The following is a 6,804-nucleotide window of genomic DNA, read 5'->3' as shown; positions in this document are numbered from 1 at the left end:
AAATGGAAGCCCATTCCTCGTACCAAGGCTCCTGCTGCACAGGACAAAGGAGGTGTGGCCCTGCCTCCAAGAGCTCAGACCCTACAGAGGCCACCGGGCTGCACATTCATTAATTCCCCCATCTATGTATGCATCTGTCTGTAACCCACCCACCCACCATCCTTCCACCCAGGGGTGTGCCTGCAGGGCCTGGATGGTCTCCTGCACCCACTCTCTCAAGGTGAAGATTGTAAAGAGAGAAAGGTCAAGCTCCAGGCTTGGACTGGGCTCTCCCTTGCTCAAGTCCTGGGTGAGGAAGAAGAAAGGAAAGGAAAAAACTCTCTGGACACCTGTACTGTAGCCTGCACTGTGGTAGGCATTTGAGAGGAATGATTTATTCTGCTTTTCAAAGCTACCTGATGAGGGAGGGATTATCCTCTATATTTTTCCCAGAAGAAACTGGAGATTAGAGAGAGTAGGCGGCTTTCCAAAGGCCACAGAGCTAGTAAGTGGCTGAACCAACACTGGCACTAAAGGCTAGCTCATTCCAAACTCCCAATGAAAAGGAGGATTCAAGGCAACCCGTGTAATTGCTGATAGGCAAGCAGTCTGTAAGCCAAAGCACAAGCCAGCAGGCGAGCCGAGTGCTGCCTGCACCAAGATTTTTTATGCCATCATTAAATATTTGATATAAAGATAATACATGCACAAGGTGAAAAAAAAGAGGTCACATGTACAAGATGAACAATAAAGAGAAGGTCTCAATTTCCAGCTCCGGTCATGATGAAGTCCCGAGTGGAAGATTTACCCCTCCCCCACAAGCAACTATAAAACTAGATAAAGTATATATGAGGCAGCTGTTCCGAACACTAGGCCTCACACAAAGGAGAACTGTAATTCTCAAGAGAAGGAGGGCATACAAGGTGAGCTCCACAACCTGGCTTTCTGTCTGACGCACTCACCCAGCTGTGGCACAGGGATATGGAACATACACAGACAGCGTCCTGGGAAGGGGGGACACAGTGGTGCTCGGGACTGCTGAGGTGGAGAGAACTGCAAGGCAAGGAGTGGGAAGGAGAAGACTGTGCAGGGATGTACCAGAATTTTTCCCAGAGCACCTCAGCATCTCGGCAGAATATACTGGCTAGAAATGCACAGGGCTGTGCTCCGCTGGGGTTAGCAGAGAACGGCTGGTGGGTAGTTGAGAGCTGAAGGGGGGATCCAGGAGGGCTCAATGACATGGTGTTCTGCCTCACGGTTATGAGGGGCTACTCTAGGCCCTCCCTAAAATGCCTACCAGCAAACCTCAATGGAATCAAGTTCATCTGCTGATACACTAATGGCCTATCAGAAAACCAGTGAACACTCTCTAAAGAAAGAGAACATCCAGGTTCTCAACAGCATAGCATCCACAATGCTTGAAACACAATAAAAAATTACTAGACATACAAAAAGCAGGAAAAGGGAACCTACAACCAGGAGCGAAAGAAAGAAAGAAAGAAAGAAGGAAAGAAAGAAAGAAAGAAAGAAAGAAAGAAAGAAAGAAAGAAAGAAAGAAAGAGTAAACAGACATAGAAATAAAACATATGTTTGATTAACAGACAAGGACTTTAAATGATTGCGGTACTGTATTATCTATTATACTACAGTCAAGAACTTAAAGTAGAAGAGTGAATGGGTGCCTGGATGGCTCAGTTGGTTAAGCATCCAACTTTCGGCTCAGGTCATGATCTCATAGTTAGTGAGTTCAAGCCCCGCATCAGGCTCTGTGCTGACAGCTCAGAGCATGGATCCTGCTTTGGATTCTGTGTCTCCCTCTCTCTCTGCCCCTCCCCCACTTGTGTGCATGTGTGCATGCAAGTGCATGTGCTCTCTTGCTCTCTCTCTCAAAAATAAATAAACATTAAAAAATTTAAAGTAGAAGCATGAAAAAAAGTGGAATTTCATCAGGGAACATGAAACTATAGAGAAGAATCAAGTGAAAATTCTAGAGCTGATAAAATACTTGCAAGGTGAAATTTATTAGCAATTGGATTCTGCAGGAGAAAGGTCAGTAAACTTGAAGACAAGGTGATAGAACTATCCAGTTGAAGCACACAGAGAACGAGATGTCAGAAAATAATCAGAGTCTCAGAATTGTGCGGAAAATATCAATTAGTCTAACGTGTGTAAAATTGAAGTCCCAAAAGAAGAGAGAGAGATTGGGGTGGAAAAATACTTAAAGAAATAGTGGCAGAAAAGTTTCAAAATTGGATGAAAACCATAGACCCAAAGATGCAAGAGGCACAATGGAACTTGAGCAGGATAAACAGGGGGAAAAAAAAAAGAGGAACCCACACTAGGACTCCTCATATTTAAATGGTTAAAAAGCAAAGTTAAAGACTGATTCAGTTGCTGAGCATGTGGCCCTTGATCTCAGGGTTGTGAGTTTGAGGTCCACATTGGGTATAGCAGTTGCTTCAAAGTAAAATTTCCCACTGAGTTATCATCAGAAACAAGACAATAAAGTGACATCTTTGAAATGCGGCAAAAAAATTCAATCTAGAATTCTATAGCCAGCAAAATCACCCCTTAAAAATAAAGGGAAAATAAAGACATTCCATGCAAACAAAAGCTGAGATAATTCATCTACAGCAGATTTAAACTACCATAAATGTTAAAGGAAGCTCTTTGGACTCAACAGCTATAATAGCAGATGCAAGCCTACTTACATGAAGTAGTGAGGAGTGCCAACAATGACAAATACATGGGAAAGTAGAAAGGATTTTGACATGTCTGTAGAGAAAGAGAATTGATTCATAACGATAAAAGTAGATTCTTCAGGAAGATACAGCCATTCTGAACATGAATGCCCCAAACAACCAGATGTTCAAAATGCAGAGAAGCAAACACTGAGGAACTAAAGAAATAGACACACCCACAGATCACAGATATAGAGATGTAACCTTCCTCTTGGAGTAACTGAGGAACCATCAATAAGGAGATGGAAGATCTGCACATCATAAGCCAAATTGACACAGATGACATCTATAAACCACAACACTGATGAACACACGTTTTTTAAATGCATATGGAAGTTCAGCAAAATGAGTCATACTCCGTTAAAAAGCATTGCAATAAGAGTATGTTCTCTAGCCATTACTAGAGATTAAGAAATCCGTAAGAAGTTAATAAGAAAATCCCCAGATCTTTAAAAGTAACACACTTCTAAATAATCCATGGGTCAAAGAAGAAATCACAAAGGAAATCAGAAAATATTTTGAAGTGGTGAACACTAAAACATATCAAAATCTATGGAAGGAAGCAGAAATTGTCCTTAAAGGGAAATTTATAGCTTGAAATGCCAACAGAAGAAATAAATACATACAATCATCTAAATTCCACCTTAAGAATTTAAAAAAGAACGAATTAAAACCAAAATAGAAAGAAGGATATAATAAAGACAAGAACCGAAGTCAATAAAGTAGAAAATAAACAATAGAGAAAATCAAGAAAATAAAAAGTTGGTTATCTGAAGATCAATAACACTGACAAAACACCTAACTAGCTCAGTTAAAGAAAAAGAGAAAATACAAGCTGCTGTTATTATGGATGAAAGAGGGGATGTAATTACATGTCCTGAAGACAGTAAAACAGCAATAAAGGAATGTTATGGACAACCTTATGCCAATATATTTGACAACTTAAATAAAATGGACAAATTCCTCAAAAGGCACAAAAATTCCATATTTCATGTGCATGTGCACACACACACATACAGTACACATGAATAGCCCTATACTTACTAACACTTTGAGATTTCCCCACAAAGAAAACTCTAGGCTCAGATAGCTTCACTAGGGAATTACATCAAATATTTAAGGAAGAAATAATACCAATCTTACACGAAGTCTTTCAGAAAATACAGGAGGAGGAAAAACTTTCTAACCATTCTAGAAGGTATCATAACCTTAATAAAAAAAACTAGCAAAGGACATTACAAGAAAAGAAAATTACAGACCAATATTCTTTAAGCATATAGACACAAAATCCTTAGCAAATATTAGCAAATCAGTTGCAGGAAAAATGTGTGTGTGTGTGTGTGTGTGTGTGTGTGCACGCGCATATGTATACAAGTGCACACATGTCAATACCAGGAATGCAAGGTTGCTTTAATATTTAAAAAATCAGTATAATTTACCACATTAATAGAATGAAGGAAAAAATATATGATCACATCAATAAATATAGAAAAAAAATTTGAAAAATTCAACACCTGTCCAAATCCCATGATTTGGAGGACATGGGGGAACCTCTCAGCAAATTCTAGAAACAGAAGGAAACTTCCTCAATCTGATAAAGAATATCTATAAGAAACCAGCAATTAGCATCACATGCAATGGTGAAACATTGCATACTTTGCTTCTTAGATTGAAAAGAGAAAAGGGATGTCTGCTCTCATTCCTTCTATTTAACATTGTACTTGAGGTTATAGCCAGTGCAATAAGGTAATAAAATAGAAATCAAATACATAGAGATTGGAAAGAAAGAAAAAAAATGTCTTTATTTTTCAGAGGACACATTGTGTAAATAGCAAAGTCTAAGGAATTTACCAAAAAAATCTACTAGAAATAGTAAATGAATTAGGCAAGATTTCATGATACAAGGTCATCATATAGAAATCAATTATATTTCCATATAATATCAATGAATAATTAGAATATGATTCTTAAAAAAACACAATACTATCTATGAAGCATCAAAAATGTACAATGACTAGGGGAAAACTTAACCCAAGTTGTACTGGAACTGTTCACTGAAAACTACAAAACATGGCTAACAGAAATTGAGGAAGACCTACATAAATGTAGATAAATACCATGTTCTTGGGTTGAAAGACAACATTGCTAAGATGTTGATTCCCAAATTGATCTATAGATTTAATACAATCCCAATCAAAATCTCAGCAGTGCTCTTAGAAATTGACAAGTTTATCCTAAAATGTATATAGAAATGTGACATAGCTAGAGTATCCAAAGCCATCTTGAGAAAGAAGGGAAAGATTGGTAGACTTACAGTATGTCAAGACTCATTATGGCATTGGCAAAAGGATGGAAAAACTGATCAATGGAATAGACAGTAGTCCAGAAATAAATCCACTCTTATAGGGTTAACCGATTTTTTGACAAGAGCTCCAAAGGAATTGAAGAAGAAAGAAAGACTTTTTAGGAAATAGGTCCAGACCTTTTCCACAATGAGTTTGCCACCAGAACACAGGTGTTGTGAAAACCACCGCTAAACCTACAACAGGATGGGAAAGGAAAAGACTCATATCAACATCGTCGTCATTGGATATGTAGACTCAGGTAAGTCTACTACTACTGGTCATCTGATCTGAGGCCGCTGAGATGGAAAAGGGCTCCTTCAAGTATGCCTGGGTCTTGGATAAACTGAAAGCTGAATCTGAACGTGATTATCACCATTGATATTTCCCTGTGGCAACTTGAGACTAGTAAGTGTTATGTGACCAGCATTGATGCCCCAGGACACAGAGACTGTATCAAAAATATGATTACAGGCACATCTCAGGCTGACTGTGCTGTCATGATCGTTGCTGGTTATGTTGGCAAACTTGAACCAGGCACCCCCAAGAATGGGCAGACCCATGAGCATGCCCTTTTGGCAAGTAAAACAACTTATTGTTGGTGTTAACAAAATGGATCCCACTGAGCCACCCTACAGATACGAAGAAATCATTAAAGAAGTCAGCACCTACATTAAGAAAACTGGCTACAACCCCCACACAGTGGCATTTGTGGCAATTTCTGATTGGAAAGGTGACAACATGCTGGAGCAAGTGCTAACACGCCTCGGTTCAAGGGATGGAAAGTCACCCGTACAGATGGCAATGACAGTGGAACCACACTGCTTGAAGCTCTGGATTGCATTCTGCCACCTACTCATCCAACTGACTAGCCCTTGCGTCTGCCCCTCCAGATGTCTACAAAATTGGTGGTATTGGTACTGTCCCTGTGGGCTGAGTGGAGACTGGTGTTCACCAGGCATGGTGGTCACGTTTGTTCCAGTCAATGCTACAACTGAAGTAAAGTCTGTTGGAATCTACCATGAAGTTTTGAGTGAGGCTCTCCCTGGGGACAATGTGGGCTTCAATGTCAAGAACGTATCTGTTCAAGATGTTGGTCGTGGCAATGTGGCTGGTGACAGCAGAAATGACCCGCCAATGGAAGCAGCTGGCTTCATGGCTCAGGTGATTATCCTGGACCATCCAGGCCATCTCGGTGCTGGATACACACCTGTGCTGGACTGTCACCCAGCTCACATCGCCTGCAAGTTCGCTGAGCTGAAGGAGAAGATTGATCATGGTTCTGGAAAAAAGCTGGAAGATGGCTCCACGTTCTTGAAATCTGGTGATGCTTCCATTGTTGATATGGTTCCTGGCAAGCCTGTGTGTGTGTTGAGAGCTTCTCTGACTATCCTCCTCTGGGCTGTTTTGCTGTTTGTGTCATGAGACAGAAGGTTGCTGTGGGTGGCATCAAAGCAGTGGACAAGAAGGCAGCTGGAGCTGGCAAGGTCACCAAGTCTGCCCAGGAAGCTCAGAAAGCTAAATGAATCTTATGCCCATACCTGCCTTGATCAGTGGCGGAAGAACGGTGTCACAACTATTTGCGCCAGGTGGCCATTTAAGTACAATAGTACAAGACCGGTTGATGATAACAATGCATTGTAAAACCTTCAGAAGGAAAGGAGAATGTTTTGTGGACCATTTTTTTTTTTTTTGTGGTGTGTGTGGCAGTTTCAAGTTATTAGTTTTTAAAATCAGTACTT

At 40.3% G+C, this 6,804-nt stretch overlaps 1 pseudogene; it reads left to right on the top strand.

Moving 5' to 3' along the window:
- The first annotated feature begins 5,230 nt into the window (after positions 1 to 5,230).
- On the top strand, positions 5,231 to 6,588 carry LOC122475451 (annotated as a pseudogene).
- Positions 6,589 to 6,804: the final 216 nt, after the last annotated feature.

This window comes from Prionailurus bengalensis, chromosome D4 (genome assembly GCF_016509475.1).
Source record: "Prionailurus bengalensis isolate Pbe53 chromosome D4, Fcat_Pben_1.1_paternal_pri, whole genome shotgun sequence".
NCBI classification, from domain to species: Eukaryota; Metazoa; Chordata; class Mammalia; order Carnivora; family Felidae; genus Prionailurus; species Prionailurus bengalensis.
Note: the sequence above shows the minus strand (reverse complement) of the source record. Positions and strands in the feature narration are given on the sequence as shown.